At 43.8% G+C, this 26,904-nt stretch overlaps 21 non-coding genes across 21 annotated transcripts; all 21 read left to right on the plus strand.

The window, feature by feature from the left end:
• The first annotated feature begins 577 nt into the window (after positions 1-577).
• Positions 578-649, plus strand: TRNAG-UCC (transfer RNA glycine (anticodon UCC)). Its single transcript has one exon. It is a non-coding gene; the product is annotated as a tRNA-Gly (tRNA).
• An 899-nt stretch (positions 650-1,548) lies between these two features.
• Positions 1,549-1,620, plus strand: TRNAG-UCC (transfer RNA glycine (anticodon UCC)). The gene has a single exon. It is a non-coding gene; the product is annotated as a tRNA-Gly (tRNA).
• A 1,501-nt stretch (positions 1,621-3,121) lies between these two features.
• On the plus strand, positions 3,122-3,193 carry TRNAG-UCC (transfer RNA glycine (anticodon UCC)). Its single transcript has one exon. It is a non-coding gene; the product is annotated as a tRNA-Gly (tRNA).
• Positions 3,194-4,092: 899 nt separating this feature from the next.
• TRNAG-UCC (transfer RNA glycine (anticodon UCC)) lies at positions 4,093-4,164 on the plus strand. The gene has a single exon. It is a non-coding gene; the product is annotated as a tRNA-Gly (tRNA).
• A 1,512-nt stretch (positions 4,165-5,676) lies between these two features.
• On the plus strand, positions 5,677-5,748 carry TRNAG-UCC (transfer RNA glycine (anticodon UCC)). The gene has a single exon. It is a non-coding gene; the product is annotated as a tRNA-Gly (tRNA).
• An 899-nt stretch (positions 5,749-6,647) lies between these two features.
• On the plus strand, positions 6,648-6,719 carry TRNAG-UCC (transfer RNA glycine (anticodon UCC)). The gene has a single exon. It is a non-coding gene; the product is annotated as a tRNA-Gly (tRNA).
• Positions 6,720-8,230: 1,511 nt separating this feature from the next.
• TRNAG-UCC (transfer RNA glycine (anticodon UCC)) lies at positions 8,231-8,302 on the plus strand. Its single transcript has one exon. It is a non-coding gene; the product is annotated as a tRNA-Gly (tRNA).
• An 899-nt stretch (positions 8,303-9,201) lies between these two features.
• On the plus strand, positions 9,202-9,273 carry TRNAG-UCC (transfer RNA glycine (anticodon UCC)). The gene has a single exon. It is a non-coding gene; the product is annotated as a tRNA-Gly (tRNA).
• A 1,512-nt stretch (positions 9,274-10,785) lies between these two features.
• TRNAG-UCC (transfer RNA glycine (anticodon UCC)) lies at positions 10,786-10,857 on the plus strand. Its single transcript has one exon. It is a non-coding gene; the product is annotated as a tRNA-Gly (tRNA).
• Positions 10,858-11,756: 899 nt separating this feature from the next.
• On the plus strand, positions 11,757-11,828 carry TRNAG-UCC (transfer RNA glycine (anticodon UCC)). The gene has a single exon. It is a non-coding gene; the product is annotated as a tRNA-Gly (tRNA).
• Positions 11,829-13,339: 1,511 nt separating this feature from the next.
• TRNAG-UCC (transfer RNA glycine (anticodon UCC)) lies at positions 13,340-13,411 on the plus strand. The gene has a single exon. It is a non-coding gene; the product is annotated as a tRNA-Gly (tRNA).
• An 899-nt stretch (positions 13,412-14,310) lies between these two features.
• TRNAG-UCC (transfer RNA glycine (anticodon UCC)) lies at positions 14,311-14,382 on the plus strand. The gene has a single exon. It is a non-coding gene; the product is annotated as a tRNA-Gly (tRNA).
• A 1,512-nt stretch (positions 14,383-15,894) lies between these two features.
• On the plus strand, positions 15,895-15,966 carry TRNAG-UCC (transfer RNA glycine (anticodon UCC)). The gene has a single exon. It is a non-coding gene; the product is annotated as a tRNA-Gly (tRNA).
• An 899-nt stretch (positions 15,967-16,865) lies between these two features.
• On the plus strand, positions 16,866-16,937 carry TRNAG-UCC (transfer RNA glycine (anticodon UCC)). The gene has a single exon. It is a non-coding gene; the product is annotated as a tRNA-Gly (tRNA).
• Positions 16,938-18,449: 1,512 nt separating this feature from the next.
• TRNAG-UCC (transfer RNA glycine (anticodon UCC)) lies at positions 18,450-18,521 on the plus strand. The gene has a single exon. It is a non-coding gene; the product is annotated as a tRNA-Gly (tRNA).
• Positions 18,522-20,022: 1,501 nt separating this feature from the next.
• Positions 20,023-20,094, plus strand: TRNAG-UCC (transfer RNA glycine (anticodon UCC)). The gene has a single exon. It is a non-coding gene; the product is annotated as a tRNA-Gly (tRNA).
• An 897-nt stretch (positions 20,095-20,991) lies between these two features.
• On the plus strand, positions 20,992-21,063 carry TRNAG-UCC (transfer RNA glycine (anticodon UCC)). The gene has a single exon. It is a non-coding gene; the product is annotated as a tRNA-Gly (tRNA).
• Positions 21,064-22,575: 1,512 nt separating this feature from the next.
• On the plus strand, positions 22,576-22,647 carry TRNAG-UCC (transfer RNA glycine (anticodon UCC)). Its single transcript has one exon. It is a non-coding gene; the product is annotated as a tRNA-Gly (tRNA).
• Positions 22,648-23,546: 899 nt separating this feature from the next.
• Positions 23,547-23,618, plus strand: TRNAG-UCC (transfer RNA glycine (anticodon UCC)). The gene has a single exon. It is a non-coding gene; the product is annotated as a tRNA-Gly (tRNA).
• Positions 23,619-25,120: 1,502 nt separating this feature from the next.
• TRNAG-UCC (transfer RNA glycine (anticodon UCC)) lies at positions 25,121-25,192 on the plus strand. The gene has a single exon. It is a non-coding gene; the product is annotated as a tRNA-Gly (tRNA).
• An 899-nt stretch (positions 25,193-26,091) lies between these two features.
• Positions 26,092-26,163, plus strand: TRNAG-UCC (transfer RNA glycine (anticodon UCC)). Its single transcript has one exon. It is a non-coding gene; the product is annotated as a tRNA-Gly (tRNA).
• The last annotated feature ends 741 nt before the right edge of the window (positions 26,164-26,904 follow it).

The following is a 26,904-nucleotide window of genomic DNA, read 5'->3' on the forward strand; positions in this document are numbered from 1 at the left end:
GAGGTCGATGGATCGAAACCATCCTCTGCTAATTTTGCTTGATTTTTCTCCAAGGACCAAGCTGTCATTCCCAGGCTGCCAGCAAGTAAAAGCGCAAGCTTTTGCCAGCTATGTGAGAAAATACTTCTCAACTATCTGTGTCTGCTGAAATACAAGAGAGGGATCGTAAAAGGATCCACCCTGTACTTTGAAAGTAAAGACACACAATAATAAGCATAAATGACTGGTGGGACCTTCAAACACTTTTCTGGGCATGCTTTAAATTTCATTCTTCCCTTTTAGTTGTGCTATTATCTATCTCCTGGGCATTTCCTGGAATGTTCTCTCTTTCTCTTCCCTGCTTTGCTTCCCATGCTGCATCTATATGTTCATATCTATTATTTGTACTACTGCTTTCCATTCTTCTCTTCCGCACAGCTTTGACCTTGGTTTCAATCCCAGTTCCTTACCCTCTGCTAAAAACTTTCTACTGCTTTTCATGTTGGTATCTAAACCAAATGCACCGTTGAAGCTGGTGCAAGATAGACATTGCACTCAGGGTCGTAATGTTTAGAACCGAGAGCACACAGATCATAGGGCTTTGGTGGTATAGTGGTGAGCATAGCTGCCTTCCAAGCAGTTGACCCGGGTTCGATTCCCGGCCAATGCAGTACAAATACTTATATATTCTGCAAGCTGGATATATTTTAATGCAATATGTCACAAAATGGAAATATCATGAACAGATTAATCAGCCAGATATAAAAAAATAAACAAATACGTAGGCAAACATCTCGATCGCCCCTTCTGCTATATTCATTGCCCTAATATATGATAAGTTCCATAAAGCAGAGTCACCACTCACATGTGCTGGTAATAAATATGTTACAGTGGGCAGACAATGAAAGGGCTGAGGCCCGACCAGACATTATAACTCCAGCATCTCTATGTTAAAAGGCATTTCTAGGCAATATCTAGCCTCTGAAAAAAATATGCAAGATCCACCGATAAATCTGGCAAAAGTCACTAACATTTTGGGCATACTTGTGCTCTCACCTGAATGTAGCGCCACCTTGTAGCCATCGGAGGTAACTGCAGCTCACAAAATGTTTCATAAGAGGGCAAGTTGAGAGGAATCCAAGAGGCAGATGTCCATAGAAAGAGCCTCTGACTACAGCAGGAAGGTTGGATGCTTCAAATTTGCATAGTTTCCTGTCCAACGTCCTCTCACGTCCCGAACGCCCATGTCACTCCACTGAATGCTCCTCATCTGCATAAAGAGAACACTTTCACAGAGGAGCAGAGTGGCGCAGCGGAAGCGTGCTGGGTCCATAACCCAGAGGTCGATGGATCGAAACCATCCTCTGCTAAATTTGCTTTATTTTCCTTCCAAGGACCAAGCTGTCATTTCCACGCTGCCAGAAAGGAAAAGCGCAAGCTTGCGCCAGCTATGTGAGAAAAGACTTCTCAACTATCTGTGTCTGCTGAAATACAAGAGAGGGATCGTCAAAGGATCCACCCTTTACTTTGAAAGTAAAGAGACACAATAATAAGCATAAATGACAGAGGGCGTTGGTGGTATAGTGGTGAGCATAGCTGCCTTCCAAGCAGTTGACCCGGGTTCGATTCCCGGCCAACGCAGTGCAAATACTTATGTATTCTGCAAGCAGGATATATTTTAGTTCAACATGTCACAAAATGGAAATATCATGAACAGATTAATCAGCCATATATATAGAAATTAAAAAATACGTAGGCAAACATCTCAATCGCCCCTTCTGCTATATTCATTGTCCTAATATATGATAAGTTTCATAAAGCAGAGTCGCCATTCACATGTGCTGGTAATAAATATGTTATTTTGGGCAGGCAATGAAAGGGCTGAGGCCCGACCAGACATTATACCTCCAGCATCTCTATGTTAAAAAGCATTTCTAGGCAATTTCTAGCCTCTGAAAAAAATATGCAAGACCCACCGATAAATCTGGCCAAAGTCCGTAACATTTTTGCATACTTGTGCTCTGACCTGAATGTAGCGCCACCTCGTAGCTGTCGAAGGTAACTGCAGCTCACAAAATGTTTTATCAGAAGGCAAGTTGAGAGGAATCCAAGAGGCAGATGTCCATGGAAAGAGCCTCTCACTGCAGCAGGAAGGTTGGATGCTTGAAATTTGCATAGTTTCCTGTCCAACGTCCACAACGCTCCCAAACGCTCAAAAGCCTCGCCCTCACCGGGTAGATCTCTGGCTCCCAGGTAAAGCCAAATCCTGAGCATGTTAGCGCTAGTATCACAGAGAGAGATATAGAGGGTTCAAGAGCTGCTGTCTTGATAAATGTTTGAAACGGCTAGTGCCTGAGAGTGTCTGGCTTTCAGTTATGACTGATTGTGAGAGGGGAAGATTAAGTTTTTCTGCACCCAGCATGCCTTGCGATATACTTAGGCAAATGAGGTGAGAGCCCGACCAATCCCACTCTACTCTGCTGAATGCTCCTTATTTGCATAAAGAGAACACTTTCACAACGGAGCAGAGTGGCGCAGCGGAAGCGTGCTGGGCCCATAACCCAGAGGTCGATGGATCGAAACCATCCTCTGCTAATTTTGCTTGATTTTTCTTCCAAGGACCAAGCTGTCATTCCCAGGCTGCCAGCAAGTAAAAGCGCAAGCTTTTGCCAGCTATGTGAGAAAAGACTTCTCAACTATCTGTGTCTGCTGAAATACAAGAGAGGGATCGTAAAAGGATCCACCCTGTACTTTGAAAGTAAAGACACACAATAATAAGCATAAATGACTGGTGGGACCTTCAAACACTTTTCTGGGCATGCTTTGAATTTCATTCTTCCCTTTTAGTTGTGCTATTATCTATCTCCTGGGCATTTCCTGGAATGTTCTCTCTTTCTCTTCCCTGCTTTGCTTCCCATGCTGCATCTATATGTTCATATCTATTATTTGTACTACTGCTTTCCATTCTTCTCTTCCGCACAGCTTTGACCTTGGTTTCAATCCCAGTTCCTTACCCTCTGCTAAAAACTTTCTACTGCTTTTCATGTTGGTATCTAAACCAAATGCACCGTTGAAGCTGGTGCAAGATAGACATTGCACTCAGGGTCGTAATGTTTAGAAACGAGAGCATACAGATCATAGGGCGTTGGTGGTATAGTGGTGAGCATAGCTGCCTTCCAAGCAGTTGACCCGGGTTCGATTCCCGGCCAACGCAGTACAAATACTTATATATTCTGCAAGCTGGATATATTTTAAAGCAATATGTCACAAAATGGAAATATCATGAACAGATTAATCAGCCATATATAAAAAAATAAACAAATACGTAGGCAAACATCTCGATCGCCCCTTCTGCTATATTCATTGCCCTAATATATGATAAGTTCCATAAAGCAGAGTCACCACTCACATGTGCTGGTAATAAATATGTTACAGTGGGCAGACAATGAAAGGGCTGAGGCCCGACCAGACATTATAACTCCAGCATCTCTATGTTAAAAGGCATTTCTAGGCAATATCTAGCCTCTGAAAAAAATATGCAAGATCCACCGATAAATCTGGCAAAAGTCACTAACATTTTGGGCATACTTGTGCTCTCACCTGAATGTAGGGCCACCTTGTAGCCATCGGAGGTAACTGCAGCTCACAAAATGTTTCATAAGAGGGCAAGTTGAGAGGAATCCAAGAGGCAGATGTCCATAGAAAGAGCCTCTGACTACAGCAGGAAGGTTGGATGCTTCAAATTTGCATAGTTTCCTGTCCAACGTCCTCTCACGTCCCGAACGCCCACGTCACTCCACTGAATGCTCCTCATCTGCATAAAGAGAACACTTTCACAGAGGAGCAGAGTGGCGCAGCGGAAGCGTGCTGGGCCCATAACCCAGAGGTCGATGGATCGAAACCATCCTCTGCTAAATTTGCTTTATTTTCCTTCCAAGGACCAAGCTGTCATTTCCACGCTGCCAGAAAGGAAAAGCGCAAGCTTGCGCCAGCTATGTGAGAAAAGACTTCTCAACTATCTGTGTCTGCTGAAATACAAGAGAGGGATCGTCAAAGGATCCACCCTTTACTTTGAAAGTAAAGAGACACAATAATAAGCATAAATGACAGAGGGCGTTGGTGGTATAGTGGTGAGCATAGCTGCCTTCCAAGCAGTTGACCCGGGTTCGATTCCCGGCCAACGCAGTGCAAATACTTATGTATTCTGCAAGCAGGATATATTTTAATTCAACATGTCACAAAATGGAAATATCATGAACAGATTAATCAGCCATATATATAGAAATTAAAAAATACGTAGGCAAACATCTCAATCGCCCCTTCTGCTATATTCATTGTCCTAATATATGATAAGTTTCATAAAGCAGAGTCGCCATTCACATGTGCTGGTAATAAATATGTTATTTTGGGCAGGCAATGAAAGGGCTGAGGCCCGACCAGACATTATACCTCCAGCATCTCTATGTTAAAAAGCATTTCTAGGCAATTTCTAGCCTCTGAAAAAAATATGCAAGACCCACCGATAAATCTGGCCAAAGTCCGTAACATTTTTGCATACTTGTGCTCTGACCTGAATGTAGCGCCACCTCGTAGCTGTCGAAGGTAACTGCAGCTCACAAAATGTTTTATCAGAAGGCAAGTTGAGAGGAATCCAAGAGGCAGATGTCCATGGAAAGAGCCTCTCACTGCAGCAGGAAGGTTGGATGCTTGAAATTTGCATAGTTTCCTGTCCAACGTCCACAACGCTCCCAAACGCTCAAAAGCCTCACACCGGGCAAGCCCTCACCGGGTAGATCTCTGGCTCCCAGGTAAAGCCAAATCCTGAGCATGTTAGCGCTAGTATCACAGAGAGAGATATAGAGGGTTCAAGAGCTGCTGTCTTGATAAATGTTTGAAACGGCTAGTGCCTGAGAGTGTCTGGCTTTCAGTTATGACTGATTGTGAGAGGGGAAGATTAAGTTTTTCTGCACCCAGCATGCCTTGCGATATACTTAGGCAAATGAGGTGAGATCCCGACCAATCCCACTCTACTCTGCTGAATGCTCCTTATTTGCATAATGAGAACACTTTCACAACGGAGCAGAGTGGCGCAGCGGAAGCGTGCTGGGCCCATAACCCAGAGGTCGATGGATCGAAACCATCCTCTGCTAATTTTGCTTGATTTTTCTTCCAAGGACCAAGCTGTTATTCCCAGGCTGCCAGCAAGTAAAAGCGCAAGCTTTTGCCAGCTATGTGAGAAAAGACTTCTCAACTATCTGTGTCTGATGAAATACAAGAGAGGGATCGTAAAAGGATCCACCCTGTACTTTGAAAGTAAAGACACACAATAATAAGCATAAATGACTGGTGGGACCTTCAAACACTTTTCTGGGCATGCTTTGAATTTCATTCTTCCCTTTTAGTTGTGCTATTATCTATCTCCTGGGCATTTCCTGGAATGTTCTCTCTTTCTCTTCCCTGCTTTGCTTCCCATGCTGCATCTATATGTTCATATCTATTATTTGTACTACTGCTTTCCATTCTTCTCTTCCGCACAGCTTTGACCTTGGTTTCAATCCCAGTTCCTTACCCTCTGCTAAAAACTTTCTACTGCTTTTCATGTTGGTATCTAAACCAAATGCACCGTTGAAGCTGGTGCAAGATAGACATTGCACTCAGGGTCGTAATGTTTAGAACCGAGAGCATACAGATCATAGGGCGTTGGTGGTATAGTGGTGAGCATAGCTGCCTTCCAAGCAGTTGACCCGGGTTCGATTCCCGGCCAACGCAGTACAAATACTTATATATTCTGCAAGCTGGATATATTTTAATGCAATATGTCACAAAATGGAAATATCATGAACAGATAAATCAGCCAGATATAAAAAAATAAACAAATACGTAGGCAAACATCTCGATCGCCCCTTCTGCTATATTCATTGCCCTAATATATGATAAGTTCCATAAAGCAGAGTCACCACTCACATGTGCTGGTAATAAATAGGTTACAGTGGGCAGACAATGAAAGGGCTGAGGCCCGACCAGACATTATAACTCCAGCATCTCTATGTTAAAAAGCATTTCTAGGCAATATCTAGCCTCTGAAAAAAATATGCAAGATCCACCGATAAATCTGGCAAAAGTCACTAACATTTTGGGCATACTTGTGCTCTCACCTGAATGTAGCGCCACCTTGTAGCCATCGGAGGTAACTGCAGCTCACAAAATGTTTCATAAGAGGGCAAGTTGAGAGGAATCCAAGAGGCAGATGTCCATAGAAAGAGCCTCTGACTACAGCAGGAAGGTTGGATGCTTCAAATTTGCATAGTTTCCTGTCCAACGTCCTCTCACGTCCCGAACGCCCACGTCACTCCACTGAATGCTCCTCATCTGCATAAAGAGAACACTTTCACAGAGGAGCAGAGTGGCGCAGCGGAAGCGTGCTGGGCCCATAACCCAGAGGTCGATGGATCGAAACCATCCTCTGCTAAATTTGCTTTATTTTCCTTCCAAGGGCCAAGCTGTCATTTCCACGCTGCCAGAAAGGAAAAGCGCAAGCTTGCGCCAGCTATGTGAGAAAAGACTTCTCAACTATCTGTGTCTGCTGAAATACAAGAGAGGGATCGTCAAAGGATCCACCCTTTACTTTGAAAGTAAAGAGACACAATAATAAGCATAAATGACAGAGGGCGTTGGTGGTATAGTGGTGAGCATAGCTACCTTCCAAGCAGTTGACCCGGGTTCGATTCCCGGCCAACGCAGTGCAAATACTTATGTATTCTGCAAGCAGGATATATTTTAGTTCAACATGTCACAAAATGGAAATATCATGAACAGATTAATCAGCCATATATATAGAAATTAAAAAATACGTAGGCAAACATCTCAATCGCCCCTTCTGCTATATTCATTGTCCTAATATATGATAAGTTTCATAAAGCAGAGTCGCCATTCACATGTGCTGGTAATAAATATGTTATTTTGGGCAGGCAATGAAAGGGCTGAGGCCCGACCAGACATTATACCTCCAGCATCTCTATGTTAAAAAGCATTTCTAGGCAATTTCTAGCCTCTGAAAAAAATATGCAAGACCCACCGATAAATCTGGCCAAGTCCGTAACATTTTTGCATACTTGTGCTCTGACCTGAATGTAGCGCCACCTCGTAGCTGTCGAAGGTAACTGCAGCTCACAAAATGTTTTATCAGAAGGCAAGTTGAGAGGAATCCAAGAGGCAGATGTCCATGGAAAGAGCCTCTCACTGCAGCAGGAAGGTTGGATGCTTGAAATTTGCATAGTTTCCTGTCCAACGTCCACAACGCTCCCAAACGCTCAAAAGCCTCACACCGGGCAAGCCCTCACCGGGTAGATCTCTGGCTCCCAGGTAAAGCCAAATCCTGAGCATGTTAGCGCTAGTATCACAGAGAGAGATATAGAGGGTTCAAGAGCTGCTGTCTTGATAAATGTTTGAAACGGCTAGTGCCTGAGAGTGTCTGGCTTTCAGTTATGACTGATTGTGAGAGGGGAAGATTAAGTTTTTCTGCACCCAGCATGCCTTGCGATATACTTAGGCAAATGAGGTGAGAGCCCGACCAATCCCACTCTACTCTGCTGAATGCTCCTTATTTGCATAAAGAGAACACTTTCACAATGGAGCAGAGTGGCGCAGCGGAAGCGTGCTGGGCCCATAACCCAGAGGTCGATGGATCGAAACCATCCTCTGCTAATTTTGCTTGATTTTTCTTCCAAGGACCAAGCTGTTATTCCCAGGCTGCCAGCAAGTAAAAGCGCAAGCTTTTGCCAGCTATGTGAGAAAAGACTTCTCAACTATCTGTGTCTGCTGAAATACAAGAGAGGGATCGTAAAAGGATCCACCCTGTACTTTGAAAGTAAAGACACACAATAATAAGCATAAATGACTGGTGGGACCTTCAAACACTTTTCTGGGCATGCTTTGAATTTCATTCTTCCCTTTTAGTTGTGCTATTATCTATCTCCTGGGCATTTCCTGGAATGTTCTCTCTTTCTCTTCCCTGCTTTGCTTCCCATGCTGCATCTATATGTTCATATCTATTATTTGTACTACTGCTTTCCATTCTTCTCTTCCGCACAGCTTTGACCTTGGTTTCAATCCCAGTTCCTTACCCTCTGCTAAAAACTTTCTACTGCTTTTCATGTTGGTATCTAAACCAAATGCACCGTTGAAGCTGGTGCAAGATAGACATTGCACTCAGGGTCGTAATGTTTAGAACCGAGAGCATACAGATCATAGGGCGTTGGTGGTATAGTGGTGAGCATAGCTGCCTTCCAAGCAGTTGACCCGGGTTCGATTCCCGGCCAACGCAGTACAAATACTTATATATTCTGCAAGCTGGATATATTTTAATGCAATATGTCACAAAATGGAAATATCATGAACAGATTAATCAGCCAGATATAAAAAAATAAACAAATACGTAGGCAAACATCTCGATCGCCCCTTCTGCTATATTCATTGCCCTAATATATGATAAGTTCCATAAAGCAGAGTCACCACTCACATGTGCTGGTAATAAATATGTTACAGTGGGCAGACAATGAAAGGGCTGAGGCCCGACCAGACATTATAACTCCAGCATCTCTATGTTAAAAAGCATTTCTAGGCAATATCTAGCCTCTGAAAAAAATATGCAAGATCCACCGATAAATCTGGCAAAAGTCACTAACATTTTGGGCATACTTGTGCTCTCACCTGAATGTAGCGCCACCTTGTAGCCATCGGAGGTAACTGCAGCTCACAAAATGTTTCATAAGAGGGCAAGTTGAGAGGAATCCAAGAGGCAGATGTCCATAGAAAGAGCCTCTGACTACAGCAGGAAGGTTGGATGCTTCAAATTTGTATAGTTTCCTGTCCAACGTCCTCTCACGTCCCGAACGCCCACGTCACTCCACTGAATGCTCCTCATCTGCATAAAGAGAACACTTTCACAGAGGAGCAGAGTGGCGCAGCGGAAGCGTGCTGGGCCCATAACCCAGAGGTCGATGGATCGAAACCATCCTCTGCTAAATTTGCTTTATTTTCCTTCCAAGGACCAAGCTGTCATTTCCACGCTGCCAGAAAGGAAAAGCGCAAGCTTGCGCCAGCTATGTGAGAAAAGACTTCTCAACTATCTGTGTCTGCTGAAATACAAGAGAGGGATCGTCAAAGGATCCACCCTTTACTTTGAAAGTAAAGAGACACAATAATAAGCATAAATGACAGAGGGCGTTGGTGGTATAGTGGTGAGCATAGCTACCTTCCAAGCAGTTGACCCGGGTTCGATTCCCGGCCAACGCAGTGCAAATACTTATGTATTCTGCAAGCAGGATATATTTTAGTTCAACATGTCACAAAATGGAAATATCATGAACAGATTAATCAGCCATATATATAGAAATTAAAAAATACGTAGGCAAACATCTCAATCGCCCCTTCTGCTATATTCATTGTCCTAATATATGATAAGTTTCATAAAGCAGAGTCGCCATTCACATGTGCTGGTAATAAATATGTTATTTTGGGCAGGCAATGAAAGGGCTGAGGCCCGACCAGACATTATACCTCCAGCATCTCTATGTTAAAAAGCATTTCTAGGCAATTTCTAGCCTCTGAAAAAAATATGCAAGACCCACCGATAAATCTGGCCAAAGTCCGTAACATTTTTGCATACTTGTGCTCTGACCTGAATGTAGCGCCACCTCGTAGCTGTCGAAGGTAACTGCAGCTCACAAAATGTTTTATCAGAAGGCAAGTTGAGAGGAATCCAAGAGGCAGATGTCCATGGAAAGAGCCTCTCACTGCAGCAGGAAGGTTGGATGCTTGAAATTTGCATAGTTTCCTGTCCAGCGTCCACAACGCTCCCAAACGCTCAAAAGCCTCACACCGGGCAAGCCCTCACCGGGTAGATCTCTGGCTCCCATGTAAAGCCAAATCCTGAGCATGTTAGCGCTAGTATCACAGAGAGAGATATAGAGGGTTCAAGAGCTGCTGTCTTGATAAATGTTTGAAACGGCTAGTGCCTGAGAGTGTCTGGCTTTCAGTTATGACTGATTGTGAGAGGGGAAGATTAAGTTTTTCTGCACCCAGCATGCCTTGCGATATACTTAGGCAAATGAGGTGAGAGCCCGACCAATCCCACTCTACTCTGCTGAATGCTCCTTATTTGCATAAAGAGAACACTTTCCCAATGGAGCAGAGTGGCGCAGCGGAAGCGTGCTGGGCCCATAACCCAGAGGTCGATGGATCGAAACCATCCTCTGCTAATTTTGCTTGATTTTTCTTCCAAGGACCAAGCTGTTATTCCCAGGCTGCCAGCAAGTAAAAGCGCAAGCTTTTGCCAGCTATGTGAGAAAAGACTTCTCAACTATCTGTGTCTGCTGAAATACAAGAGAGGGATCGTAAAAGGATCCACCCTGTACTTTGAAAGTAAAGACACACAATAATAAGCATAAATGACTGGTGGGACCTTCAAACACTTTTCTGGGCATGCTTTGAATTTCATTCTTCCCTTTTAGTTGTGCTATTATCTATCTCCTGGGCATTTCCTGGAATGTTCTCTCTTTCTCTTCCCTGCTTTGCTTCCCATGCTGCATCTATATGTTCATATCTATTATTTGTACTACTGCTTTCCATTCTTCTCTTCCGCACAGCTTTGACCTTGGTTTCAATCCCAGTTCCTTACCCTCTGCTAAAAACTTTCTACTGCTTTTCATGTTGGTATCTAAACCAAATGCACCGTTGAAGCTGGTGCAAGATAGACATTGCACTCAGGGTCGTAATGTTTAGAACCGAGAGCATACAGATCATAGGGCGTTGGTGGTATAGTGGTGAGCATAGCTGCCTTCCAAGCAGTTGACCCGGGTTCGATTCCCGGCCAACGCAGTACAAATACTTATATATTCTGCAAGCTGGATATATTTTAATGCAATATGTCACAAAATGGAAATATCATGAACAGATAAATCAGCCAGATATAAAAAAATAAACAAATACGTAGGCAAACATCTCGATCGCCCCTTCTGCTATATTCATTGCCCTAATATATGATAAGTTCCATAAAGCAGAGTCACCACTCACATGTGCTGGTAATAAATAGGTTACAGTGGGCAGACAATGAAAGGGCTGAGGCCCGACCAGACATTATAACTCCAGCATCTCTATGTTAAAAAGCATTTCTAGGCAATATCTAGCCTCTGAAAAAAATATGCAAGATCCACCGATAAATCTGGCAAAAGTCACTAACATTTTGGGCATACTTGTGCTCTCACCTGAATGTAGCGCCACCTTGTAGCCATCGGAGGTAACTGCAGCTCACAAAATGTTTCATAAGAGGGCAAGTTGAGAGGAATCCAAGAGGCAGATGTCCATAGAAAGAGCCTCTGACTACAGCAGGAAGGTTGGATGCTTCAAATTTGCATAGTTTCCTGTCCAACGTCCTCTCACGTCCCGAACGCCCACGTCACTCCACTGAATGCTCCTCATCTGCATAAAGAGAACACTTTCACAGAGGAGCAGAGTGGCGCAGCGGAAGCGTGCTGGGCCCATAACCCAGAGGTCGATGGATCGAAACCATCCTCTGCTAAATTTGCTTTATTTTCCTTCCAAGGGCCAAGCTGTCATTTCCACGCTGCCAGAAAGGAAAAGCGCAAGCTTGCGCCAGCTATGTGAGAAAAGACTTCTCAACTATCTGTGTCTGCTGAAATACAAGAGAGGGATCGTCAAAGGATCCACCCTTTACTTTGAAAGTAAAGAGACACAATAATAAGCATAAATGACAGAGGGCGTTGGTGGTATAGTGGTGAGCATAGCTACCTTCCAAGCAGTTGACCCGGGTTCGATTCCCGGCCAACGCAGTGCAAATACTTATGTATTCTGCAAGCAGGATATATTTTAGTTCAACATGTCACAAAATGGAAATATCATGAACAGATTAATCAGCCATATATATAGAAATTAAAAAATACGTAGGCAAACATCTCAATCGCCCCTTCTGCTATATTCATTGTCCTAATATATGATAAGTTTCATAAAGCAGAGTCGCCATTCACATGTGCTGGTAATAAATATGTTATTTTGGGCAGGCAATGAAAGGGCTGAGGCCCGACCAGACATTATACCTCCAGCATCTCTATGTTAAAAAGCATTTCTAGGCAATTTCTAGCCTCTGAAAAAAATATGCAAGACCCACCGATAAATCTGGCCAAGTCCGTAACATTTTTGCATACTTGTGCTCTGACCTGAATGTAGCGCCACCTCGTAGCTGTCGAAGGTAACTGCAGCTCACAAAATGTTTTATCAGAAGGCAAGTTGAGAGGAATCCAAGAGGCAGATGTCCATGGAAAGAGCCTCTCACTGCAGCAGGAAGGTTGGATGCTTGAAATTTGCATAGTTTCCTGTCCAACGTCCACAACGCTCCCAAACGCTCAAAAGCCTCACACCGGGCAAGCCCTCACCGGGTAGATCTCTGGCTCCCAGGTAAAGCCAAATCCTGAGCATGTTAGCGCTAGTATCACAGAGAGAGATATAGAGGGTTCAAGAGCTGCTGTCTTGATAAATGTTTGAAACGGCTAGTGCCTGAGAGTGTCTGGCTTTCAGTTATGACTGATTGTGAGAGGGGAAGATTAAGTTTTTCTGCACCCAGCATGCCTTGCGATATACTTAGGCAAATGAGGTGAGAGCCCGACCAATCCCACTCTACTCTGCTGAATGCTCCTTATTTGCATAAAGAGAACACTTTCACAATGGAGCAGAGTGGCGCAGCGGAAGCGTGCTGGGCCCATAACCCAGAGGTCGATGGATCGAAACCATCCTCTGCTAATTTTGCTTGATTTTTCTTCCAAGGACCAAGCTGTTATTCCCAGGCTGCCAGCAAGTAAAAGCGCAAGCTTTTGCCAGCTATGTGAGAAAAGACTTCTCAACTATCTGTGTCTGCTGAAATACAAGAGAGGGATCGTAAAAGGATCCACCCTGTACTTTGAAAGTAAAGACACACAATAATAAGCATAAATGACTGGTGGGACCTTCAAACACTTTTCTGGGCATGCTTTGAATTTCATTCTTCCCTTTTAGTTGTGCTATTATCTATCTCCTGGGCATTTCCTGGAATGTTCTCTCTTTCTCTTCCCTGCTTTGCTTCCCATGCTGCATCTATATGTTCATATCTATTATTTGTACTACTGCTTTCCATTCTTCTCTTCCGCACAGCTTTGACCTTGGTTTCAATCCCAGTTCCTTACCCTCTGCTAAAAACTTTCTACTGCTTTTCATGTTGGTATCTAAACCAAATGCACCGTTGAAGCTGGTGCAAGATAGACATTGCACTCAGGGTCGTAATGTTTAGAACCGAGAGCATACAGATCATAGGGCGTTGGTGGTATAGTGGTGAGCATAGCTGCCTTCCAAGCAGTTGACCCGGGTTCGATTCCCGGCCAACGCAGTACAAATACTTATATATTCTGCAAGCTGGATATATTTTAATGCAATATGTCACAAAATGGAAATATCATGAACAGATTAATCAGCCAGATATAAAAAAATAAACAAATACGTAGGCAAACATCTCGATCGCCCCTTCTGCTATATTCATTGCCCTAATATATGATAAGTTCCATAAAGCAGAGTCACCACTCACATGTGCTGGTAATAAATATGTTACAGTGGGCAGACAATGAAAGGGCTGAGGCCCGACCAGACATTATAACTCCAGCATCTCTATGTTAAAAAGCATTTCTAGGCAATATCTAGCCTCTGAAAAAAATATGCAAGATCCACCGATAAATCTGGCAAAAGTCACTAACATTTTGGGCATACTTGTGCTCTCACCTGAATGTAGCGCCACCTTGTAGCCATCGGAGGTAACTGCAGCTCACAAAATGTTTCATAAGAGGGCAAGTTGAGAGGAATCCAAGAGGCAGATGTCCATAGAAAGAGCCTCTGACTACAGCAGGAAGGTTGGATGCTTCAAATTTGTATAGTTTCCTGTCCAACGTCCTCTCACGTCCCGAACGCCCACGTCACTCCACTGAATGCTCCTCATCTGCATAAAGAGAACACTTTCACAGAGGAGCAGAGTGGCGCAGCGGAAGCGTGCTGGGCCCATAACCCAGAGGTCGATGGATCGAAACCATCCTCTGCTAAATTTGCTTTATTTTCCTTCCAAGGACCAAGCTGTCATTTCCACGCTGCCAGAAAGGAAAAGCGCAAGCTTGCGCCAGCTATGTGAGAAAAGACTTCTCAACTATCTGTGTCTGCTGAAATACAAGAGAGGGATCGTCAAAGGATCCACCCTTTACTTTGAAAGTAAAGAGACACAATAATAAGCATAAATGACAGAGGGCGTTGGTGGTATAGTGGTGAGCATAGCTACCTTCCAAGCAGTTGACCCGGGTTCGATTCCCGGCCAACGCAGTGCAAATACTTATGTATTCTGCAAGCAGGATATATTTTAGTTCAACATGTCACAAAATGGAAATATCATGAACAGATTAATCAGCCATATATATAGAAATTAAAAAATACGTAGGCAAACATCTCAATCGCCCCTTCTGCTATATTCATTGTCCTAATATATGATAAGTTTCATAAAGCAGAGTCGCCATTCACATGTGCTGGTAATAAATATGTTATTTTGGGCAGGCAATGAAAGGGCTGAGGCCCGACCAGACATTATACCTCCAGCATCTCTATGTTAAAAAGCATTTCTAGGCAATTTCTAGCCTCTGAAAAAAATATGCAAGACCCACCGATAAATCTGGCCAAAGTCCGTAACATTTTTGCATACTTGTGCTCTGACCTGAATGTAGCGCCACCTCGTAGCTGTCGAAGGTAACTGCAGCTCACAAAATGTTTTATCAGAAGGCAAGTTGAGAGGAATCCAAGAGGCAGATGTCCATGGAAAGAGCCTCTCACTGCAGCAGGAAGGTTGGATGCTTGAAATTTGCATAGTTTCCTGTCCAGCGTCCACAACGCTCCCAAACGCTCAAAAGCCTCACACCGGGCAAGCCCTCACCGGGTAGATCTCTGGCTCCCATGTAAAGCCAAATCCTGAGCATGTTAGCGCTAGTATCACAGAGAGAGATATAGAGGGTTCAAGAGCTGCTGTCTTGATAAATGTTTGAAACGGCTAGTGCCTGAGAGTGTCTGGCTTTCAGTTATGACTGATTGTGAGAGGGGAAGATTAAGTTTTTCTGCACCCAGCATGCCTTGCGATATACTTAGGCAAATGAGGTGAGAGCCCGACCAATCCCACTCTACTCTGCTGAATGCTCCTTATTTGCATAAAGAGAACACTTTCCCAATGGAGCAGAGTGGCGCAGCGGAAGCGTGCTGGGCCCATAACCCAGAGGTCGATGGATCGAAACCATCCTCTGCTAATTTTGCTTGATTTTTCTTCCAAGGACCAAGCTGTTATTCCCAGGCTGCCAGCAAGTAAAAGCGCAAGCTTTTGCCAGCTATGTGAGAAAAGACTTCTCAACTATCTGTGTCTGCTGAAATACAAGAGAGGGATCGTAAAAGGATCCACCCTGTACTTTGAAAGTAAAGACACACAATAATAAGCATAAATGACTGGTGGGACCTTCAAACACTTTTCTGGGCATGCTTTGAATTTCATTCTTCCCTTTTAGTTGTGCTATTATCTATCTCCTGGGCATTTCCTGGAATGTTCTCTCTTTCTCTTCCCTGCTTTGCTTCCCATGCTGCATCTATATGTTCATATCTGTTATTTGTACTACTGCTTTCCATTCTTCTCTTCCGCACAGCTTTGACCTTGGTTTCAATCCCAGTTCCTTACCCTCTGCTAAAAACTTTCTACTGCTTTTCATGTTGGTATCTAAACCAAATGCACCGTTGAAGCTGGTGCAAGATAGACATTGCACTCAGGATCGTAATGTTTAGAACCGAGAGCATACAGATCATAGGGCGTTGGTGGTATAGTGGTGAGCATAGCTGCCTTCCAAGCAGTTGACCCGGGTTCGATTCCCGGCCAACGCAGTACAAATACTTATATATTCTGCAAGCTGGATATATTTTAATGCAATATGTCACAAAATGGAAATATCATGAACAGATTAATCAGCCAGATATAAAAAAATAAACAAATACGTAGGCAAACATCTCGATCGCCCCTTCTGCTATATTCATTGCCCTAATATATGATAAGTTCCATAAAGCAGAGTCACCACTCACATGTGCTGGTAATAAATATGTTACAGTGGGCAGACAATGAAAGGGCTGAGGCCCGACCAGACATTATAACTCCAGCATCTCTATGTTAAAAGGCATTTCTAGGCAATATCTAGCCTCTGAAAAAAATATGCAAGATCCACCGATAAATCTGGCAAAAGTCACTAACATTTTGGGCATACTTGTGCTCTCACCTGAATGTAGCGCCACCTTGTAGCCATCGGAGGTAACTGCAGCTCACAAAATGTTTCATAAGAGGGCAAGTTGAGAGGAATCCAAGAGGCAGATGTCCATAGAAAGAGCCTCTGACTACAGCAGGAAGGTTGGATGCTTCAAATTTGCATAGTTTCCTGTCCAACGTCCTCTCACGTCCCGAACGCCCACGTCACTCCACTGAATGCTCCTCATCTGCATAAAGAGAACACTTTCACAGAGGAGCAGAGTGGCGCAGCGGAAGCGTGCTGGGCCCATAACCCAGAGATCGATGGATCGAAACCATCCTCTGCTAAATTTGCTTTATTTTCCTTCCAAGGACCAAGCTGTCATTTCCACGCTGCCAGAAAGGAAAAGCGCAAGCTTGCGCCAGCTATGTGAGAAAAGACTTCTCAACTATCTGTGTCTGCTGAAATACAAGAGAGGGATCGTCAAAGGATCCACCCTTTACTTTGAAAGTAAAGAGACACAATAATAAGCATAAATGACAGAGGGCGTTGGTGGTATAGTGGTGAGCATAGCTGCCTTCCAAGCAGTTGACCCGGGTTCGATTCCCGGCCAACGCAGTGCAAATACTTATGTATTCTGCAAGCAGGATATATTTTAGTTCAACATGTCACAAAATGGAAATATCATGAACAGATTAATCAGCCATATATATAGAAATTAAAAAATACGTAGGCAAACATCTCAATCGCCCCTTCTGCTATATTCATTGTCCTAATATATGATAAGTTTCATAAAGCAGAGTCGCCATTCACATGTGCTGGTAATAAATATGTTATTTTGGGCAGGCAATGAAAGGGCTGAGGCCCGACCAGACATTATACCTCCAGCATCTCTATGTTAAAAAGCATTTCTAGGCAATTTCTAGCCTCTGAAAAAAATATGCAAGACCCACCGATAAATCTGGCCAAAGTCCGTAACATTTTTGCATACTTGTGCTCTGACCTGAATGTAGCGCCATCTCGTAGCTGTCGAAGGTAACTGCAGCTCACAAAATGTTTTATCAGAAGGCAAGTTGAGAGGAATCCAAGAGGCAGATGTCCATGGAAAGAGCCTCTCACTGCAGCAGGAAGGTTGGATGCTTGAAATTTGCATAGTTTCCTGTCCAACGTCCACAACGCTCCCAAACGCTCAAAAGCCTCACACCGGGCAAGCCCTCACCGGGTAGATCTCTGGCTCCTAGGTAAAGCCAAATCCTGAGCATGTTAGCGCTAGTATCACAGAGAGAGATATAGAGGGTTCAAGAGCTGCTGTCTTGATAAATGTTTGAAACGGCTAGTGCCTGAGAGTGTCTGGCTTTCAGTTATGACTGATTGTGAGAGGGGAAGATTACGTTTTTCTGCACCCAGCATGCCTTGCGATATACTTAGGCAAATGAGGTGAGAGCCCGACCAATCCCACTCTACTCTGCTGAATGCTCCTTATTTGCATAAAGAGAACACTTTCACAACGGAGCAGAGTGGCGCAGCGGAAGCGTGCTGGGCCCATAACCCAGAGGTCAATAGACCGAAACCATCCTCTGCTAATTTTGCTTGATTTTTCTTCCAAGGACCAAGCTGTCATTCCCAGGCTGCCAGCAAGTAAAAGCGCAAGCTTTTGCCAGCTATGTGAGAAAAGACTTCTCAACTATCTGTGTCTGCTGAAATACAAGAGAGGGATCGTAAAAGGATCCACCCTGTACTTTGAAAGTAAAGACACACAATAATAAGCATAAATGACTGGTGGGACCTTCAAACACTTTTCTGGGCATGCTTTGAATTTCATTCTTCCCTTTTAGTTGTGCTATTATCTATCTCCTGGGCATTTCCTGGAATGTTCTCTCTTTCTCTTCCCTGCTTTGCTTCCCATGCTGCATCTATATGTTCATATCTATTATTTGTACTACTGCTTTCCATTCTTCTCTTCCGCACAGCTTTGACCTTGGTTTCAATCCCAGTTCCTTACCCTCTGCTAAAAACTTTCTACTGCTTTTCATGTTGGTATCTAAACCAAATGCACCGTTGAAGCTGGTGCAAGATAGACATTGCACTCAGGGTCGTAATGTTTAGAACCGAGAGGATCCAGATCATAGGGCGTTGGTGGTATAGTGGTGAGCATAGCTGCCTTCCAAGCAGTTGACCCGGGTTCGATTCCCGGCCAACACAGTGCAAATACTTATGTATTCTGCAAGCAGGATATATTTTAGTTCAACATGTCACAAAATGGAAATATCATGAACAGATTAATCAGCCATATATATAGAAATTAAAAAATACGTAGGCAAACATCTCAATCGCCCCTTCTGCTATATTCATTGTCCTAATATATGATAAGTTTCATAAAGCAGAGTCGCCATTCACATGTGCTGGTAATAAATATGTTATTTTGGGCAGGCAATGAAAGGGCTGAGGCCCGACCAGACATTATACCTCCAGCATCTCTATGTTAAAAAGCATTTCTAGGCAATTTCTAGCCTCTGAAAAAAATATGCAAGACCCACCGATAAATCTGGCCAAAGTCCGTAACATTTTTGCATACTTGTGCTCTGACCTGAATGTAGCGCCACCTCGTAGGTGTCGAAGGTAACTGCAGCTCACAAAATGTTTTATCAGAAGGCAAGTTGAGAGGAATCCAAGAGGCAGATGTCCATGGAAAGAGCCTCTCACTGCAGCAGGAAGGTTGGATGCTTGAAATTTGCATAGTTTCCTGTCCAACGTCCACAACGCTCCCAAACGCTCAAAAGCCTCGCCCTCACCGGGTAGATCTCTGGCTCCCAGGTAAAGCCAAATCCTGAGCATGTTAGCGCTAGTATCACAGAGAGAGATATAGAGGGTTCAAGAGCTGCTGTCTTGATAAATGTTTGAAACGGCTAGTGCCTGAGAGTGTCTGGCTTTCAGTTATGACTGATTGTGAGAGGGGAAGATTACGTTTTTCTGCACCCAGCATGCCTTGCGATATACGTAGGCAAATGAGGTGAGAGCCCGACCAATCCCACTCTACTCTGCTGAATGCTCCTTATTTGCATAAAGAGAACACTTTCACAACGGAGCAGAGTGGCGCAGCGGAAGCGTGCTGGGCCCATAACCCAGAGGTCGATAGATCAAAACCATCCTCTGCTAATTTTGCTTGATTTTTCTTCCAAGGACCAAGCTGTCATTCCCAGGCTGCCAGCAAGTAAAAGCGCAAGCTTTTGCCAGCTATGTGAGAAAAGACTTCTCAACTATCTGTGTCTGCTGAAATACAAGAGAGGGATCGTAAAAGGATCCACCCTGTACTTTGAAAGTAAAGACACACAATAATAAGCATAAATGACTGGTGGGACCTTCAAACACTTTTCTGGGCATGCTTTGAATTTCATTCTTCCCTTTTAGTTGTGCTATTATCTATCTCCTGGGCATTTCCTGGAATGTTCTCTCTTTCTCTTCCCTGCTTTGCTTCCCATGCTGCATCTATATGTTCATATCTATTATTTGTACTACTGCTTTCCATTCTTCTCTTCCGCACAGCTTTGACCTTGGTTTCAATCCCAGTTCCTTACCCTCTGCTAAAAACTTTCTACTGCTTTTCATGTTGGTATCTAAACCAAATGCACCGTTGAAGCTGGTGCAAGATAGACATTGCACTCAGGGTCGTAATGTTTAGAACCGAGAGCATACAGATCATAGGGCGTTGGTGGTATAGTGGTGAGCATAGCTGCCTTCCAAGCAGTTGACCCGGGTTCGATTCCCGGCCAACGCAGTACAAATACTTATATATTCTGCAAGCTGGATATATTTTAATGCAATATGTCACAAAATGGAAATATCATGAACAGATTAATCAGCCAGATATAAAAAAATAAACAAATACGTAGGCAAACATCTCGATCGCCCCTTCTGCTATATTCATTGCCCTAATATATGATAAGTTCCATAAAGCAGAGTCACCACTCACATGTGCTGGTAATAAATATGTTACAGTGGGCAGACAATGAAAGGGCTGAGGCCCGACCAGACATTATAACTCCAGCATCTCTATGTTAAAAAGCATTTCTAGGCAATATCTAGCCTCTGAAAAAAATATGCAAGATCCACCGATAAATCTGGCAAAAGTCACTAACATTTTGGGCATACTTGTGCTCTCACCTGAATGTAGCGCCACCTTGTAGCCATCGGAGGTACCTGCAGCTCACAAAATGTTTCATAAGAGGGCAAGTTGAGAGGAATCCAAGAGGCAGATGTCCATAGAAAGAGCCTCTGACTACAGCAGGAAGGTTGGATGCTTCAAATTTGCATAGTTTCCTGTCCAACGTCCTCTCACGTCCCGAACGCCCACGTCACTCCACTGAATGCTCCTCATCTGCATAAAGAGAACACTTTCACAGAGGAGCAGAGTGGCGCAGCGGAAGCGTGCTGGGCCCATAACCCAGAGGTCGATGGATCGAAACCATCCTCTGCTAAATTTGCTTTATTTTCCTTCCAAGGACCAAGCTGTCATTTCCACGCTGCCAGAAAGGAAAAGCGCAAGCTTGCGCCAGCTATGTGAGAAAAGACTTCTCAACTATCTGTCTGCTGAAATACAAGAGAGGGATCGTCAAAGGATCCACCCTTTACTTTGAAAGTAAAGAGACACAATAATAAGCATAAATGACAGAGGGCGTTGGTGGTATAGTGGTGAGCATAGCTACCTTCCAAGCAGTTGACCCGGGTTCGATTCCCGGCCAACGCAGTGCAAATACTTATGTATTCTGCAAGCAGGATATATTTTAGTTCAACATGTCACAAAATGGAAATATCATGAACAGATTAATCAGCCATATATATAGAAATTAAAAAATACGTAGGCAAACATCTCAATCGCCCCTTCTGCTATATTCATTGTCCTAATATATGATAAGTTTCATAAAGCAGAGTCGCCATTCACATGTGCTGGTAATAAATATGTTATTTTGGGCAGGCAATGAAAGGGCTGAGGCCCGACCAGACATTATACCTCCAGCATCTCTATGTTAAAAAGCATTTCTAGGCAATTTCTAGCCTCTGAAAAAAATATGCAAGACCCACCGATAAATCTGGCCAAAGTCCGTAACATTTTTGCATACTTGTGCTCTGACCTGAATGTAGCGCCACCTCGTAGCTGTCGAAGGTAACTGCAGCTCACAAAATGTTTTATCAGAAGGCAAGTTGAGAGGAATCCAAGAGGCAGATGTCCATGGAAAGAGCCTCTCACTGCAGCAGGAAGGTTGGATGCTTGAAATTTGCATAGTTTCCTGTCCAACGTCCACAACGCTCCCAAACGCTCAAAAGCCTCACACCGGGCAAGCCCTCACCGGGTAGATCTCTGGCTCCCAGGTAAAGCCAAATCCTGAGCATGTTAGCGCTAGTATCACAGAGAGAGATATAGAGGGTTCAAGAGCTGCTGTCTTGATAAATGTTTGAAACGGTTAGTGCCTGAGAGTGTCTGGCTTTCAGTTATGACTGATTGTGAGAGGGGAAGATTAAGTTTTTCTGCACCCAGCATGCCTTGCGATATACGTAGGCAAATGAGGTGAGAGCCCGACCAATCCCACTCTACTCTGCTGAATGCTCCTTATTTGCATAAAGAGAACACTTTCACAACGGAGCAGAGTGGCGCAGCGGAAGCGTGCTGGGCCCATAACCCAGAGGTCGATGGATCGAAACCATCCTCTGCTAATTTTGCTTGATTTTTCTTCCAAGGACCAAGCTGTTATTCCCAGGCTGCCAGCAAGGAAAAGCGCAAGCTTTTGCCAGCTATGTGAGAAAAGACTTCTCAACTATCTGTGTCTGCTGAAATACAAGAGAGGGATCGTAAAAGGATCCACCCTGTACTATGAAAGTAAAGACACACAATAATAAGCATAAATGACTGGTGGGACCTTCAAACACTTTTCTGGGCATGCTTTGAATTTCATTCTTCCCTTTTAGTTGTGCTATTATCTATCTCCTGGGCATTTCCTGGAATGTTCTCTCTTTCTCTTCCCTGCTTTGCTTCCCATGCTGCATCTATATGTTCATATCTATTATTTGTACTACTGCTTTCCATTCTTCTCTTCCGCACAGCTTTGACCTTGGTTTCAATCCCAGTTCCTTACCCTCTGCTAAAAACTTTCTACTGCTTTTCATGTTGGTATCTAAACCAAATGCACCGTTGAAGCTGGTGCAAGATAGACATTGCACTCAGGGTCGTAATGTTTAGAACCGAGAGCATACAGATCATAGGGCGTTGGTGGTATAGTGGTGAGCATAGCTGCCTTCCAAGCAGTTGACCCGGGTTCGATTCCCGGCCAACGCAGTACAAATACTTATATATTCTGCAAGCTGGATATATTTTAATGCAATATGTCACAAAATGGAAATATCATGAACAGATTAATCAGCCAGATATAAAAAAATAAACAAATACGTAGGCAAACATCTCGATCGCCCCTTCTGCTATATTCATTGCCCTAATATATGATAAGTTCCATAAAGCAGAGTCACCACTCACATGTGCTGGTAATAAATATGTTACAGTGGGCAGACAATGAAAGGGCTGAGGCCCGACCAGACATTATAACTCCAGCATCTCTATGTTAAAAAGCATTTCTAGGCAATATCTAGCCTCTGAAAAAAATATGCAAGATCCACCGATAAATCTGGCAAAAGTCACTAACATTTTGGGCATACTTGTGCTCTCACCTGAATGTAGCGCCACCTTGTAGCCATCGGAGGTAACTGCAGCTCACAAAATGTTTCATAAGAGGGCAAGTTGAGAGGAATCCAAGAGGCAGATGTCCATAGAAAGAGCCTCTGACTACAGCAGGAAGGTTGGATGCTTCAAATTTGCATAGTTTCCTGTCCAACGTCCTCTCACGTCCCGAACGCCCACGTCACTCCACTGAATGCTCCTCATCTGCATAAAGAGAACACTTTCACAGAGGAGCAGAGTGGCGCAGCGGAAGCGTGCTGTGCCCATAACCCAGAGGTCGATGGATCAAAACCATCCTCTGCTAAATTTGCTTTATTTTCCTTCCAAGGACCAAGCTGTCATTTCCACGCTGCCAGAAAGGAAAAGCGCAAGCTTGCGCCAGCTATGTGAGAAAAGACTTCTCAACTATCTGTGTCTGCTGAAATACAAGAGAGGGATCGTCAAAGGATCCACCCTTTACTTTGAAAGTAAAGAGACACAATAATAAGCATAAATGACAGAGGGCGTTGGTGGTATAGTGGTGAGCATAGCTGCCTTCCAAGCAGTTGACCCGAGTTCGATTCCCGGCCAACGCAGTGCAAATACTTATGTATTCTGCAAGCAGGATATATTTTAGTTCAACATGTCACAAAATGGAAATATCATGAACAGATTAATCAGCCATATATATAGAAATTAAAAAATACGTAGGCAAACATCTCAATCGCCCCTTCTGCTATATTCATTGTCCTAATATATGATAAGTTTCATAAAGCAGAGTCGCCATTCACATGTGCTGGTAATAAATATGTTATTTTGGGCAGGCAATGAAAGGGCTGAGGCCCGACCAGACATTATACCTCCAGCATCTCTATGTTAAAAAGCATTTCTAGGCAATTTCTAGCCTCTGAAAAAAATATGCAAGACCCACCGATAAATCTGGCCAAAGTCCGTAACATTTTTGCATACTTGTGCTCTGACCTGAATGTAGCGCCACCTCGTAGCTGTCGAAGGTAACTGCAGCTCACAAAATGTTTTATCAGAAGGCAAGTTGAGAGGAATCCAAGAGGCAGATGTCCATGGAAAGAGCCTCTCACTGCAGCAGGAAGGTTGGATGCTTGAAATTTGCATAGTTTCCTGTCCAACGTCCACAACGCTCCCAAACGCTCAAAAGCCTCGCCCTCACCGGGTAGATCTCTGGCTCCCAGGTAAAGCCAAATCCTGAGCATGTTAGCGCTAGTATCACAGAGAGAGATATAGAGGGTTCAAGAGCTGCTGTCTTGATAAATGTTTGAAACGGCTAGTGCCTGAGAGTGTCTGGCTTTCAGTTATGACTGATTGTGAGAGGGGAAGATTAAGTTTTTCTGCACCCAGCATGCCTTTGCGATATACTTAGGCAAATGAGGTGAGAGCCCGACCAATCCCACTCTACTCTGCTGAATGCTCCTTATTTGCATAAAGAGAACACTTTCACAACGGAGCAGAGTGGCGCAGCGGAAGCGTGCTGGGCCCATAACCCAGAGGTCGATGGATCGAAACCATCCTCTGCTAATTTTGCTTGATTTTTCTTCCAAGGACCAAGCTGTCATTCCCAGGCTGCCAGCAAGTAAAAGCGCAAGCTTTTGCCAGCTATGTGAGAAAAGACTTCTCAACTATCTGTGTCTGCTGAAATACAAGAGAGGGATCGTAAAAGGATCCACCCTGTACTTTGAAAGTAAAGACACACAATAATAAGCATAAATGACTGGTGGGACCTTCAAACACTTTTCTGGGCATGCTTTGAATTTCATTCTTCCCTTTTAGTTGTGCTATTATCTATCTCCTGGGCATTTCCTGGAATGTTCTCTCTTTCTCTTCCCTGCTTTGCTTCCCATGCTGCATCTATATGTTCATATCTATTATTTGTACTACTGCTTTCCATTCTTCTCTTCCGCACAGCTTTGACCTTGGTTTCAATCCCAGTTCCTTACCCTCTGCTAAAAACTTTCTACTGCTTTTCATGTTGGTATCTAAACCAAATGCACCGTTGAAGCTGGTGCAAGATAGACATTGCACTCAGGGTCGTAATGTTTAGAACCGAGAGCATACAGATCATAGGGCGTTGGTGGTATAGTGGTGAGCATAGCTGCCTTCCAAGCAGTTGACCCGGGTTCGATTCCCGGCCAACGCAGTACAAATACTTATATATTCTGCAAGCTGGATATATTTTAATGCAATATGTCACAAAATGGAAATATCATGAACAGATTAATCAGCCAGATATAAAAAAATAAACAAATACGTAGGCAAACATCTCGATCGCCCCTTCTGCTATATTCATTGCCCTAATATATGATAAGTTCCATAAAGCAGAGTCACCACTCACATGTGCTGGTAATAAATATGTTACAGTGGGCAGACAATGAAAGGGCTGAGGCCCGACCAGACATTATAACTCCAGCATCTCTATGTTAAAAAGCATTTCTAGGCAATATCTAGCCTCTGAAAAAAATATGCAAGATCCACCGATAAATCTGGCAAAAGTCACTAACATTTTGGGCATACTTGTGCTCTCACCTGAATGTAGCGCCACCTTGTAGCCATCGGAGGTAACTGCAGCTCACAAAATGTTTCATAAGAGGGCAAGTTGAGAGGAATCCAAGAGGCAGATGTCCATAGAAAGAGCCTCTGACTACAGCAGGAAGGTTGGATGCTTCAAATTTGCATAGTTTCCTGTCCAACGTCCTCTCACGTCCCGAACGCCCACGTCACTCCACTGAATGCTCCTCATCTGCATAAAGAGAACACTTTCACAGAGGAGCAGAGTGGCGCAGCGGAAGCGTGCTGGGCCCATAACCCAGAGGTCGATGGATCGAAACCATCCTCTGCTAAATTTGCTTTATTTTCCTTCCAAGGACCAAGCTGTCATTTCCACGCTGCCAGAAAGGGAAAGCGCAAGCTTGCGCCAGCTATGTGAGAAAAGACTTCTCAACTATCTGTGTCTGCTGAAATACAAGAGAGGGATCGTCAAAGGATCCACCCTTTACTTTGAAAGTAAAGAGACACAATAATAAGCATAAATGACAGAGGGCGTTGGTGGTATAGTGGTGAGCATAGCTGCCTTCCAAGCAGTTGACCCGGGTTCGATTCCCGGCCAACGCAGTGCAAATACTTATGTATTCTGCAAGCAGGATATATTTTAGTTCAACATGTCACAAAATGGAAATATCATGAACAGATTAATCAGCCATATATATAGAAATTAAAAAATACGTAGGCAAACATCTCAATCGCCCCTTCTGCTATATTCATTGTCCTAATATATGATAAGTTTCATAAAGCAGAGTCGCCATTCACAGGTGCTGGTAATAAATATGTTATTTTGGGCAGGCAATGAAAGGGCTGAGGCCCGACCAGACATTATACCTCTAGCATCTCTATGTTAAAAAGCATTTCTAGGCAATTTCTAGCCTCTGAAAAAAATATGCAAGACCCACCGATAAATCTGGCCAAAGTCCGTAACATTTTTGCATACTTGTGCTCTGACCTGAATGTAGCGCCACCTCGTAGCTGTCGAAGGTAACTGCAGCTCACAAAATGTTTTATCAGAAGGCAAGTTGAGAGGAATCCAAGAGGCAGATGTCCATGGAAAGAGCCTCTCACTGCAGCAGGAAGGTTGGATGCTTGAAATTTGCATAGTTTCCTGTCCAACGTCCACAACGCTCCCAAACGCTCAAAAGCCTCGCCCTCACCGGGTAGATCTCTGGCTCCCAGGTAAAGCCAAATCCTGAGCATGTTAGCGCTAGTATCACAGAGAGAGATATAGAGGGTTCAAGAGCTGCTGTCTTGATAAATGTTTGAAACGGCTAGTGCCTGAGAGTGTCTGGCTTTCAGTTATGACTG

This window comes from Lissotriton helveticus, chromosome 11 (genome assembly GCF_964261635.1).
Source record: "Lissotriton helveticus chromosome 11, aLisHel1.1, whole genome shotgun sequence".
NCBI classification, from domain to species: domain Eukaryota; kingdom Metazoa; phylum Chordata; class Amphibia; order Caudata; family Salamandridae; genus Lissotriton; species Lissotriton helveticus.